At 35.6% G+C, this 14,977-nt stretch overlaps 1 protein-coding gene across 5 annotated transcripts in view; it reads right to left on the bottom strand.

Moving 5' to 3' along the window:
- Positions 1-14,977, bottom strand: part of RIMS2 (regulating synaptic membrane exocytosis 2) — a 457,774-nt gene that overhangs the window by 273,214 nt on the left and 169,583 nt on the right. The gene's annotated exons all lie outside the window — the stretch shown is intronic.

Raw genomic sequence — 14,977 nt, 5'->3', positions numbered from 1 at the left:
TAAATAATGGTAGAAAGAATAGTAGTCATCAAAACTTACCACCAGTCATGACTATTAACAATCTGCTGTTATTTTTAGATCAGAAGCTAATTCTCACTCACCTTCACGAGCCTTCATCTAATCCATTTCTCACCATTAACTACCTTAAAGATACCTTAATAAAAGCCTTTCCTCCTCTACCTCCAGCTAGATACACCATGGAAAAATGACTACTCATTCCTTTCCAGAACTTTCCTGGAACATTAAAAGTTAGGAGAACTTTAAATGTGTTTCAACAGCCGTGACATGCACCCCCAGCTGCCAGCTCAACTAAGCACTATATATCTCTTGTCAGAAGGATTACCACCTTCTCTGTAAAGGTTACCACACCATTGAAAAATGCTCCAGGCCATTATGATTACTGCTTCTTTGAAACAATAATAAAATAAATCTCTACTATGGTTAGAAAACTCAAACACCTGCACAAATCTCTTCATCAAGTACATTCTATAAATATTTTTTCAGATATAGAAACTGAAACTTCTTTTCTACCAATTATCACTAATTATCTTTATTTTATTGCCATTTATCAATACATGACATTCGGTCTTTTAACACACGTGTCTGAACCCTACACTGATGGGAACTTTATTTGCAGTGCACTACAGGTATCACTAGTACTATGAAAAAGCAAATAGCTTGACTGTAACCTGACCTCCTGCTCATAAAGTTAAATTATTCAACTCCCCCACATTACAGTCAGCAGTAAGTACTTAAAATATGGCATAGAAGAATATAAGCTATTCTGGTTTGACGGCTCTGACTTCAGAAATTGAACTAAATAGCTTGAAAGTCTTTAACTTTAATTTGTATTCTTCCTCAAAGAGAAAACACTCTTCTGCTTTGATTTAGATTTTTAAAAAATTAATCCAAGCACTGAGGAAAAGTAAATTTTAAATGGTAAGTTTCCATCACATTTCAGAAGCTACTGATATTCAAAAATACTCTAATATGTAAAGTATTTATATCACAGTCAAAACTAGATCTTGTTCTCAGACCAAAAGAAGACACATTTGAACTGGAGGAAACCTCCAAGAAAACATGATTCCAAAGATATGTTCAAACATATGGATACCTGAACTCATCTACATTTACTTGAAAATTTTTATAAATAAGTTTTGGGTCAATTAAGGGGGTCAGTGAGGGTAAGGGTGAGGGGTCAGTGGGCCAGAGTCATCATCAGCTACTTTTAATACCTAATTATAATTTGCCAGGAAATTACTTTAATATATTGTCCTCCATTACCTAGAAGTTAGCAAGGAATAAAATTGACTGGGAACTTAAAAATAAAAATATTTCTCCTGTACATATTGTAATTCTGCTTAACTGTTTTCAGAATGTGATCCTTTCAGTACATGAAAGATTAATTCATAGTAGGTAAAAATTCACATTTCCCACTAGAACTCTGTCATGAAAGCCATGCAAGAGAGAGGGCTTCTTGTCAGAGACCTCATCAAATACACTGAGCAGCTTTGTGTATCCTTTACTATATGGTTCCTGTCAGGAAAACAGCATTTGTTGGTTCCTGAGTGATCGCATAAGAATATTCTCTTATTCTAAACTTTTACACTTGTACGTGCTCTATTCAACAGATAGTCAGGCACTTGTTTTAAAACAACAGTGAGAGGGAACAGATAAAACACGATCATGACACCTTGCAAAAGGTTGCAAGAAGGTGAGCTGAACACACTCTGCAACCGAAACTCCCGTGAGTGCAATTAACCCAGAAAACTTGCCGTGCAATATTAAGATCTGACTTCCTTTCTCAGAGGGGATCCTGCTCTCTCACTGCTAAGTGCTCTTTGGAAAGCATTTCCACAGACTTCCTTTGCTATACTGAGGAATCTGCAAAATTTTACCTATTTTTGGCAGTATTTTTAAGAGACTGGCTGGTATTGATTTAACTCCTTTTCTCATTCTCTGCGTATAACTTCTGCTTTTGCTGAGTCACATTGTGCGTGAGAAATCATTTTGCACTCTCTCCAAAGCAGCTGTGGCTCCAGCTTACTGAAAAAAATAGCTTTTTCTGACTTCTAAGCAGTTACAGTTTCTACCAAGATCTCTTTTTGCAGTTCTCTATGCTGTCTAGTTTTATACTAGATTTACCTACTGATCTGTCTGTTCCCCTCTCCTTGGTTTCTCACACCCCCCAGCCAGAAAGAAAGAACAGAAGCAACCAATGCATGATTTGCAAACCAATTCATTTAACAGCCTACTCTGATAAAAATAAAAGGTATTTATCATAATTCTTTAAGAATATAATCAGGCTGCCCCAAAGTACAGTTAACACTCAGATATCTAAGCAATTCTCTAAGTAAAGTTCATCTGAGACATTCTTTCATTTCAGCCATGCCTTATTTTATAGCAACCATTTTGAACCATTAAAATACCTTCCAACTAAATATGTCCAAACAATAATGAATTAAGTTTACAATTATGATTATAAAATTTACTGAAGCATGAGAGTGATACTGCAGATGTTGATCTCAATTAGATTTTATCTGAAAATATAAATTCACTGACTGCACGCTGGTATCAACGGAATGAAAGGAAATCTGTAGTAACAAAACATTAACATAATTAAATTCACCACTGATAACAACTTTGCTTTGAACTTGACATGATTGCACAGACATATAAAGCAATACAATTACTTCAGAATCACATATTTTCTACACAAGCAACTCAGCAAAAATTCAGCATTGCAGCTTTCAATGGCTACTTTCAATTTGAGTGGGGAAAAAAGTTGTAACATGGAAAAAATGAGGAACTACTGGACAAAACTAGGGATTGTAAGTAAAAGCTTTGTCCTTTATTTTGACTGAGTTTTCAGTAGCCCTTTTATGATAAATTTTATTTTAGAGAACTGCAAAGAGAGAAATAAAATAACTATATTATAACCGTACTGTTTATTCAGCTACACTGATGAATGCTTACCTTTAACAAATAGGTTAAACATCTTGAGATTTTTCTTTATTTCTACTTTTGAATATTTTCAGAGTATTTTGCTAATTATTTCCACTTAATATATAAACCAGAAATATCTCACCTACCTTTTTAGTAAAATCTCTTGTTAAAAAAGCTAATCATAAAAACAATGCTAAATGGATTAAATTGTTTTTGAGAATAATTGGTCAGAATGTGCATTCTAGTTATCTAGTACGGACATCATAGACATCATTTGCAGAAAGTGGGAATCAATTAACAGCTGCCATACAACAGGACTTAAATGAGTTTAAAACCTGGGGTGTTAAAAGAATACTAGGTCACAGAAACATTAAAACATGAGTTAATACAATACTGAACTATTACTAAAAAAGACTTCAAATAATAATGTAAAACACAAGAAAATTCAAAAATTCTGCATATACTATTTTTACGAAATGAAATTCAACTTTCCAACAAATATTTGTCACAGAAAATACAGTACAGTTAAAAATTCTAATTTAAATAAAAGTACAAAACTTTGTTAAAGACACTATTCTCCTATATCTGAAGCAGATTAAAAAGGTTTTCAATACTTCCGTTGATCTTTTTTTGCTAGAAGTAAAAAAAACTATCTTCCTAATCATCCCCAAAAAGAACAAAAAACGCTGAGCATTACACATTGTTTTTACACAACATATTCAGCATCTTTCTTCCCTGCTTTACCTTTTGATCAGCCACTGCACATCTGGGAAGTAGGAAGCCTCGGGTTCATGAGAATACATCAATTTCTGTTCTGGCTAGGTCTTTCATTTAATCCTCTGTGTTCAGTGAAATCATATGAACAGTCTCTTAATTTTGAGATACAGTTTTTTAGATATATTTTACAATCCCTTCCCCCAAAATGCAATTACAAAATATAAGGCATCTAGGGAAGAAAAAAAAAAAAGTCTAGTGTATGAAACAACAGCAATTCAAGTCAAAGAGCTGACCCAATGGGAAGCTATTGAGAGCACAAGAGGAGTGTTATAGTTTAATGCTGTTACCATGTGCTGTATATAGCTGGAGGTCAAGTAAGAATTTACCCTATAAGGAGGATTATGGTACTTAGCTGATTAGTGCCTTGCTACAGAACTATTGCCTACAAATGTACATGCCGGTCAAGGCATTTAATTTAAACTATTTTTAAAATTGTGCAGTACCAGTATTTCATGTTTCATGTTACTAGGTCCAGCATCTTCTTTGTGTTCTAAGTCTCAGATGAAATTATGTAATATCTATTATTTTTAGTTGGTAAAAAGTCAAATTTTGACATACTTTTCAACTGTTAAGCTACAACAGCTGTATCATCTACTTCAGTCTGATGTGCTGAACATACCGCAGAACCAAAAATACTTTTTTTCACATACCATTAAAAAAAAAAAAAAAACAAAACAGTGAAATTCAATGGACTAATTATTTCTAGCAGCAGTCATCGGAACTGTCTTTCAAAATATGGTGAGAATGTGAAAACAACAGAAAGGAGACGTGTAGACATTACAAATAAATTATGTTTAATATAAAGCACCATACCCCAGCCAGATTTTACTGTAATAAATTTATGGCGAAGAGACATGACATGGGAAAAATACAGACTGAGCAGCAGCCCAGATTTTCTCCACCCGAATAACAGCGAGTTCATACTCCTAGAAAAGGCATTCTGACATCAAAGTTTTTTCCCTCAGTCATCACAGAGAATATATCATAATACACTTTATCTATACATCATTGTATCTAATTTTGAGTCTGATCTTTTTTAAGTGTTTCAGTTTCTTACCACAGGGATCATGCAGCAGGTGCTTCTCCCAGCAGTTGAAAGTATCCTGGTTTTTCAAAGGAAACCTTTAAGTCTGATGAAGAGGAGAATTTTCTTTCAAAGAAAACCTCTATTATTACTAGGGTATTAGCACCATTAAATAAAAGACAGCTACTTCAATAATGATCAAACTGTAAGAAAATATCAGCAACATGGAGTCATATGAAAATTGCTTTGCCTAATAACAACTCTGCAGGTTGTTTTGGATTGATGAACTCGTAAAACTGTAACTTTACTAACAAATGTGAATCAATGTATCTTTTATCTTTCTTTTCTCTTTCCATTGTATCCATAATTACATATATATGTGATATCATACAATGAACTCCAGTTTTAAAATATCTCTGTGGTTCATATTTCAGTCTGGAAGAGACAAAATAGGTCATACTGAGCTGTTTTGATGCCTCCACAAAAGAGCAAGCAGAAAATAACAGCTATGAAAACGTCCAGTTTTTTCAGAAGGTGAGGTAAATGCCCATTATTAAATCCAGTGAATTAAATCAGTGGTGGCTCATCAATGATTGCTGGGCTGTGTGAAGCAGCTTCTCAAAAACAAAGCTGGCGGCCTGAACGTGTTCATGCTAGGAACATCAGCTGGACCACTATGAAATGAGACAGGTGCACTCAATAACTCTAGGAAATTACCACAGTAGATAAAACTTTAAACTTCCAATTTAACTGTCATTCTCAACATGCTGGTGAGATGGGATTAAATATGTGTATTTTTAAAACAGCACCTGACTCTATCCAGCATAGGACCAGACCACAAGTTTACAGAAAAATAATATGTATTTCTGTAAGAAGCTATAGCACCCGTATTCTATATTGGTAGGACATGACTTTACAATGGTTTTCAAACTAAAAGAACTTGCTCCACAGACTGGGCTCTTAATCCACAGTCCCTATGTGAGCCCAAATATGTGCCCCCGTGTGCAGGATCAAACATTTACAGCTGCCTAGCCAGACCTCCTTCAGTTTAGATCCCAGGGCTCAGAAAGGAGGAAGAGAGATGTCCACCATGCCTGTGCTGCCTAGGCTTTCAGAGCCACTATGTGAAAAACTTCCCACCACACTACCACGTAGTAACAACATCGTGTCTAACAACAACCTGGTTTCTTGAAATATCATCAGAGAGCAGGGTCATACTCGACATCCAGTTCAGAATCCTGAATTAGGTATTTTTTCCAGAACTTTTCCAAAGTGCTGAGACCAGCTCTGGATGTTCCCCCCTCTTAGTTTCTCATCATCTCTCCAAGTTGACTGCATGACAGCAAGTCTTCCATAAAAGATGGTTAACATGCAGCTTTCCGAAGAAGACATGTTATTCCCAGATCTTTGTAAAAATCCATACGGAAGATCACCAGCTACTGTAGAAAGCACGTGAACGTGAACACTTGGAAGTCAAATGGGTAACCCTGGCTACCTAGCAGCTTTTGTACAGAAAGGTAGCCTGCAGTCAAGATGACAATAGTAGAAAACATACAGAGGAAAATACCAACCTCTTCTAGCATGAAGCAAACCACTGAACAGTCCTTGCAGAACTACTAGCAACACAATAGTCATGAAGAAAATTTACTTAAATATATAACTATGTCTCTTTGTAGAAAGTTGTGTGGGTATCAGAGGCACTTTAAAATGAAACAATAAAAATAAACCTAATTTTGTAACATAAAAAGCCCTTAGATGTATTCTGTATTCTACTGCAATGAAGATAGACTTAATTACTCTAGTCTTACTTAAGAAAATAAAATGCCAGCTTCTAATATTCCACAGGAGAAATGAATGCTCATTTTGTATCTTCATGTATATACAAACATCCCAACTAATTAACGCTTTATAGTTCCTGTCACCAACATAACCTGCATTACATAGAAGCCAGTTTTCAGCAAGATTCTCCAAAGTCAAGACACAAATGAAGAAATTCTACTTAAAGATCAGGGCCACATATTAGAAGATTTTGGACCTAATGTTGGTCACTTCTTCCATCAATAACAGCATCTCTAGAAAAGGTATGAGAACCAATAAAAAGAAGGCCACCCAAGACTGACTAGACTCCATTAGCAAATAGCTGAGAAACACTGAGAGGGAATTGTTCAAGTCTCACAGGTTCTCAGTACCTTCGATAACACAAGTCTATTACAAAAATTACAGAGTACTCTCAATAACTCAGTCTTAAGTAGAATGCGAGTAAAAAGCTAAGAGAACATAGCAAAGGAACAGGAAAAAAGCAATTAAGGAAAATGATGTTTTAAAACAATTTGTGAAGACACTAATGAAAGCTTTTACTGATTAGTGATGACTTCACTCAGTACTGTTATTGTCAGATTGTTGGGATCTGTAGTATTTTTTAAGTTAATCTTTACTTTTCTTGTTGAGCTTAGCAAGAAGGTTAAATGTATGCTCACGGAAGCACTTTTCAAGCATGAGAGCAACTAGATGTTAGGCTGGGGAGCCATGCTATCTTTGTAGGAGACTATAAAAGACATCTAGGATGCTTGAGGCGATGGAGCAGAAAGTGAAGATCAAGTTTCTATAATTTTACAGGAGACAAACAAAATGGATAGTTGGACAGATTCAACTTTTACAATTGCCAAAGACCGTTTCATGGCATATGGTGATTTTGAAATGCATATCTAGGTTAACAAACACAAAACAGTTACAAGGTTAACAGATTCACATATAGTAATGACAGAAGGACAACAACGATCACACAGTTTGATGTCCTTCCTGCCACAGGAAATTTTTTTCTAGATATTAGATTAATGCCAGATCTAACTGAAACTTTACTTAGAAGGAAAACAATAATTAAATTAAATTCCTTATATTTGGCCTTAATGTGGCACCAAATTCATTAATCCTAATCATTAGGATTAATCACATGCAAAAGCAATGGATTAGATTATTTGGGTTTCTATGGATGACATGCTATTAATAGTACAACCAAAAGAACGTTTACCTTTCCACTATCTGGCCATTTCCCTACAGCTGCAAGTCATAGACTCACAGAATCATAGAATGGTTTGGGTTGGAAGGGACCTTAAAGATCATCTTGTTCCAACCCTCTGCCATGGCCATGGACACCTCCCACTAGACCAGGTTGCTCAAAGCCCCATCCCAGCCTGGCCTTGAACACTTCCAGGGATGGGGCATCCACAGCTTCTCTGGGCAGCTGGGTCCAGCGTCTCACCACCCACACAGTAAAGAAATTCTTCCTAATATCTAATCTAAATCTACCCTCTTCCAGTTTAAAACCATCAAAAGCCATCCTACCACTACATTCCCTGATCAAGGGTCCCTCCCCATCTTTCCTGTAGGTCCCCTTTAAGTACTGGAAGGCTGCTATAAAGTCTCCCCAGAGCCTTCTCTTTTCCAGGCTCAACAACCCCAACTCTTTCAGCCTGTCTTCACAGGAGAGATGGCTCCAGCGCCCTGATCTTATTCATGACCCTCCTCTGGACCCTCTTATGCAGAGGACTCCAGAGCTGGATGCAATACTCCAGGTGGAGTCTCATGAGAGTGAAGTAGAGGGGCAGGATCACCTCCCTCGACCTGCTGGCTATGTTTCTTTTGATGCAACCCAGGATATGATTGGGTTTCAGGGCTGCAAGCATGCATTGTTGGCTCATATTCAGTTTTTCATCCACCCATACCCCCAAGATCTCTTGTAGCAAGATGAGATGAACCAACAGTACTCAGCTGGAATTTTGAGTTTGATTCATAAATCCATGGAAAATTATTGCCTCAGATATAAACAAAATACAGAAAAAAATCTCGAAAAAATTACCATCATCAATATATCATAGAAAAAAAAACAGGTTTCTAAAATCTAGTTTTGTGAAAAGTAGACAAAAAGATACTACCATGCTAGTTCATAGACATTCTTCTTCATCCCCTTTTGCTTTTTTTAGACTATTTTAGAAGTGCCTTCAATAGTGCATTAGAGACTATCTCTGAATGGAGAATTCAGGAGCAGTTACCAATCAATAGTGTAAAGCCTAAGAACTGACATTAATGACACAGAAGCATTTTCTAGCTAGCATTTGCCCCATTTTAACAAAATATTGGCTGTATGAAGAAAAATTCCAGTTTAGCAAAATAATGAGAAAAAAAGGTATTAGATCAGTTTAACTGGAAGCAGAAACTTTACCTATAACTTAAAAATTATCCATGTTATAAAAATACAACAGAAAAGCACAAATTTCTTTTGAAAAACCAAGGAACTTTAAGACTTGTTTTCTCTTTCTCAGTTGTTTAAACTAACAGCAAAGCATTTTATCTATGTTCTATGCTGTATTACTGCTTTATCCTAATGATGGCTTATTCTGCACTAAGGCTGCTCTTGTGCCTTGTGATAGCTCTGTCCCACCAGTCAGTTTAACCACGTACAGCAAAGCACTAGCAGCAGCAGGATAGTCCCTCTGAGCACAACTTCCCTGGAGACTCTTAGCGGCAAGTGCCAGCCCAGGTTCACCCGCTCTGCTTTCCCGGGCACTGTAGCTGCCCTATTCTATGCAGACTTTGGCCATAACAACTCCTTAAAGAGCTGGCTTGAGTGGAATTTTTTAACTCTGCTGAAAGAAATATGAGAAAAAGAAGTCAAACTTCTAAAATCATTAGGAGTAACACATTTTTCTGCAAGACGGCAAACTTAACATAGAAAACACGCTCAGAGTCAAGAGATCCAACATTTTGCCAACCACTCTGAAAACTATTTGTCAAGAATCATCAAAGACACATCCTCACAGGCAAAGGCTGGTCTAGCAAGACACTCGAGGGCTTTGCAAGGCTGACAAAGACTGGCAATTATGTAATTCACCTTAATTCAACTGAATTTAAAAAAAAAAAATAAATCTTTTTTCTCCTTTTCTCAACAAGTTGCCTTAAGAGAACACTTAATGAATCAAAAGCCATTTTCAGGTCAGGTCAGCCTAACACTGTTAGGACCATGTTGTCTCACCACCTACAAACAGTACTTTTTAGTTCAAAAAATCTGGATTTAAAAGAGTCTTTCACTTATACGGGAACTTGGACTTGATATTTCAGTTACAGATGATCAGGTATAATGGATCTATTCTTTACGTAAAATAAAGTGATTGAAAACTGTAATACAAAGAGTGAGATGACTGGCATTTTAAGAAAATTATGTATAATCGAGAGAATAACACAGCCTATAAATTCTGCAAGAACCTGGACTGGGACCTTGATCAGGACTGCTCTGCTATTATCCTAAAAACACAGGGGAGCTGCAAGCAAGTACAGAGATATACATTTCAATGAAGTGGACTAAAGTGCTTTTATTAATCATTTTACTTGGAAATTGTATGTCTTGCAATCAGTGTTTAGCACCAGTGGATACAACGGGCAAAGAAGCTCATGAAGGAATGAAAAATGTGATAAATGCTAAATCCGATGATGATGTACTCAAAAAAATAATCAAATTTTGGTTAATAAAAAATTTGACAAAAAGGTAAAGCTATGAATCAACATTACAGCTGCACAAATAATGCCTACAGAAATCAAACCAAAAAACCTCAGTGTTAGGAAAGATGGACACAAAATAAAATGCAATCCGGGATATTTCTAATCTGAGTTTCTGTCATTATTTACATTCTCATGAGTGCATGAGTAAGGTTAGGGACAGTACATCAGTGCTAGGGGTTCCCATAAAAATGCTCATATGAACAGCCTTTGGAAGTGAAGAATCACAAGTGATTGATGAGGACATGTGAAAAGCAGTTTCATCACCTTATTCAATGACCAAACTCAAGCACCAGCATAAAAGGAGGTGTTTTTTTAAAAATATATATTACTTACAAAGATCAAGAGAAAATTAGTCCTCTGGACTTCTTTCTTAAGCTAACTGATTATTAAAGGGAGCTTCAACACAGACGTGATTTCCTTCCCTGATTCCCTCTGTTGTCAAGCTAACCACTGTCTAGCAATAATTATGCTAGTATTTCATGTAGTACAGCAAAATATAAATACTCCAAATATTCTAGTACATGGGTTCATTTGTTCTGGTGCCCAAAAAGCAAACATGGGTTTCTTCCAGTAATACAACCTGCACACCGATTTTATCACAAAAACTGTTTTCTGCTTATGCATTTTTTTTACTTTCCAGTTCTTTACATGTTCCGTAGTTGGCTGGCATAATTAGGCCAATAATACAAGACGGCAAAAGAGCAAATAAAAAGTAATACGCCTTATTTAGAGATGCATTTCATTTTTTAATTACTCTTCCTGAATCCACACATTCCTGTTCCTTGCCATGAAAAGTATCCTGTGATCATGGCACAATCACAACCTTATCAACACCAAGGATCCAGGACCTATATATTTCTATACCACCTTTTAACAAAAGGCACCTAGCTTTCAGGCTTTTCATGATTATGTCCTACTGCAAATTAGATCTCTTCCATTAGGGAATCTGTTTCCATCAGGCCTTCCAATAAAACGTATTTTTAAAGCATTTATCTTCAGAGCCTTCTCACGAGAGATCACGCTATCTTTTCAGATTGTCTTTTACGACACCCCATTCTGAGAGTAGACAACAAAAAGAAGACTTTGGGTTGAACTATATCTTTCCATATGAAACGGAGTTATGGTGGCTTTTCTCAAGTAACGATTCAAGATCGGTATGGCAGATCAAATTGAAACACACTGATATCAGAAGTGGATACAAAGCAAATAGCAAGATTATAAAAGGCAACTTAAGTTAGAAGATTAGAATTCTTGGTTTGAGGTAACCTACACATTTTTCTTACAGTAAGTAATACACTAAGGAGTAGTAGTACAATTACTCTACAATTATTAATTAATTTTATAGTTTAAATGATTTAACTTGATATCTTTACCTTTCTTACTCAATATTGTGTTTCAGATTGCAAAGTGTAAGATACCTAGACTTGAACACAAGTTCAGGGTGAAATCACTGAGCAGCAGTTTGGTATGCAAAGCCTCCAATGTTGCAGCCCTATGACGACGTCTCAATGCTGACTGTCCACGTCCAATATGGAACCCATGGTACATATAACACCAACACACAATGATTCTGATTAGAAATAACACCTAAGTCTTCTGAATTTGTCACTTTAGTAACAAATGGATAAAAGAGAAATAGGACCATGGCAAACATAAAATCTTTAATTCGAATCCAGACGGATAATGTGAAGGAGGAAGGGGATAAATGACTGAAACTTCCTGAAAATTTCGGACAAGTAGTTATGCAACGGATGGGCTACTGCACATCCAGAGTGTGACCACCTTCAGAGTATTCCCCTACGCCTTCAGCATAAGAAGGAATGGAGAGACAAAAGAAAGAGGGAAGCATGCATCTGCAGAACTTCAAAGCAAAGGCTGGGGGGAAAGAAACAGAGAAGCCAGAGAACATGTGTAGCATAACCTGCACTGACTATAAATCAGGTTCCCGTCATTACATTAGGAGACCTATTTAGTGGTTCTGAGATCATCACATTTACTCCAGCTGAGAGACTGAGATTCTCAAAAGTGCCTAACATCTGAGTCCATATTTCAGGGCTTTTCCTAAAGGCATTACTTTAAGAGAGATCATCTTCAACAGAAAAGCTATTTTCCTCTTATTACTTATGTCTCAGTAGAAATGCTGCTGTTGGGGATTTAAAACCTGCTTATAAGTTTTCCATAGCATCCAGACAAATAGCAGTCTGAAATTCTGAAATCTATCTGAAAAATTGTTTAAAATAAATGTTTCTTTAAACAATAAGCCATGGCTGTATTATACTTACTTTTTTTCAGAGTAAATTGTAATATGGCAAGCCACAAGTAGGTCTGAACATTCTCTTGGAATATTCAGTACCAAATATTTAGCAAAAAAAAAAAAGTGAATGGTTGAAACAGAAATTGTTCTTATATTCCAAATACTGTTTTAAGAAAATACTCACTTTAAAAAAAAAAAAAAAACAACTTTATTATGCCAAAAAGTAAAACCCATTCTATTATCCCTAGCAATTTTCTGTACTGTGACTACAGAGCATGCATTGCCTCACCGTTGAAGAATTTCTCACCCATTTCTTGAGACCCAAGATTCCTGTCGACATTCCCCAAGTATTGGGCCAAATGCAAAATGATGGATTTATTGCAAAGCTGAACCTGACATCTGTGACTATTTCCTATCAAGATCACAATTAACAATAATGTGGCATCGTCTAAGGAAATCCAGAGCCCTAAATCTGAAAAAAAAAAGGCCATAAAAAAAGAGGCACCTCATTGCTAAGTCTCACACTGAGCTACATTTTCTGATGAAAACTGTTACGTCACAAAAAAATGCCTATATATTAATAACTTCAGCCTTATTTTATGTGGCTAAAACTAAGTATTTGTGGAGAGTCTGATTTTCAGAAGGACAAAGATGTCCAACTAGACATAACTGGAATTGTAATTCCAGGCATGACCAACAGATATTGCCAATTTTAAAAATATGTCCAGAGACCTGTTAGTGAGATGAAATCTGGCTGAAACAACGGACATAAGTTTAATAAAGTTTCAAATCTTTTAACCGGTAGAGCGTTGACAATGCCATGAGACAGTTTTACTGTAAGCCAATTTTCAGTGCTCAAACAGCTAACATCAAAACCTTCAATGAAGTGCATTTTTATGAACTCTATGTAGATCAAGATTTATACCTTTGTACAAATAAAAATATTACTATTTTACCGCATTCTGTTCAGTAAAACAGACATTTGTTATATTTGCAATAATGACTATAAAAGCAAACATGGCAAGTAAATGTCTTTAGAATTCAAATATTTTTTCCTAAATCCCATATTACATTACTCCTGAAATAGAAAACAATTTACAAGTATTTGTAAAATACTTCTGAAATAGATGAAGGTAAGCTTAAACATGTTGTGCTCCTGTACTTAAAAAGTGCAACTGCTTTTCTTGTCAGGATCTAACGGGGACATTATGCAAGGCATAACATGACTGCTGGATCAAAAAAACAGGAGGGAGAGTTGAAAAAATGCTCCCTTATCTCCTTTGGAATATTGCACCTGCATTTGTCACATTTCCAAAGATATTTATATGGAAATTTCTCAGTTATCAAAATTCAGTATGCCCCCTGAAGTATGATCCTCAGGCTTAGAAAGCCTTGGAAATTTTTACTTATGTTTTCTTAATCATACTTCAATGAATTAATTAATTTGAGGTATCGGCACATCATGGCTTTTTAAATCCATAGCATCCCTCACTTCCAAGCCAATGATGTTAGACAAAATTTTGATATCAATTTCTAATTTATCTTTTTCTAGTATTCAGAAACAATATTTTTTTTACACTAAGTAAATTATGATAATTATTTTATGAAAATTTCCATACTTTTGACACAGGCTATTTAACTATTTTCCCCATCTTTCCACAAAATTAATTATATAATGAAATAATTATACATAGTATCTCTTTTAGTGTCAAAATGGGTTTATATTCTACTAATGCATATTTTTTTTTTTAAAGTTAAAGGGCTTTTTTTGCAGTGAAAGGGATGTTTTTTTTAAATAACCCTACTATTTAGTTGATATTCTCTAAAGCTCTATACTTTTCATGCCATTATCAGAACTAGAGAGTATGTGCTGGGGCTGCATTGTACTTTCCGGTTGAAAGAGCAGCAAAAGGAGACAACTGCACATTTATTTTGATATTCACTAGAAAAAACCTTCCGTCCCTGCAAAACAAAAACCATACATGTTCACTCTGAGGGAGACAATAAAAATACGAATAGAAAATCCTTTCAGCAAATAATGACTCATGCATTTAGTCTTTGTTCATTTTCTCTTATGGCTCATATGAAATGCTACAAAATACTGGGTCACTGAATATACAAAATGTAACCGCACACTTAGTATCACAAAGACATGCTCCTTTACAGACTCTTTTAATAACAGGACACAGCTAACCAATTCAAAATATGCAATGCAGTTTCCTGAATAAACTATAGAAGTGATATGTCTCAGTCTATATTAACTGGCCAAGAAACAACAGAAGAATCTAATCAGAGCTGGATTTCTCAGAGAATTCAGTGCCCTGTACAAACACACAGATTTTCCGCAGAATTCTCAGAAAAAGCCAGTGAAAATAAAATCATCAGAGGAAAATATACAGTAATACAAAAGCAGCCTGCTTTTA

Source organism: Calidris pugnax, unplaced genomic scaffold (genome assembly GCF_001431845.1).
Source record: "Calidris pugnax isolate Ruff unplaced genomic scaffold, ASM143184v1 scaffold41, whole genome shotgun sequence".
Lineage (NCBI taxonomy): Eukaryota > Metazoa > Chordata > Aves > Charadriiformes > Scolopacidae > Calidris > Calidris pugnax.
Note: the sequence above shows the minus strand (reverse complement) of the source record. Positions and strands in the feature narration are given on the sequence as shown.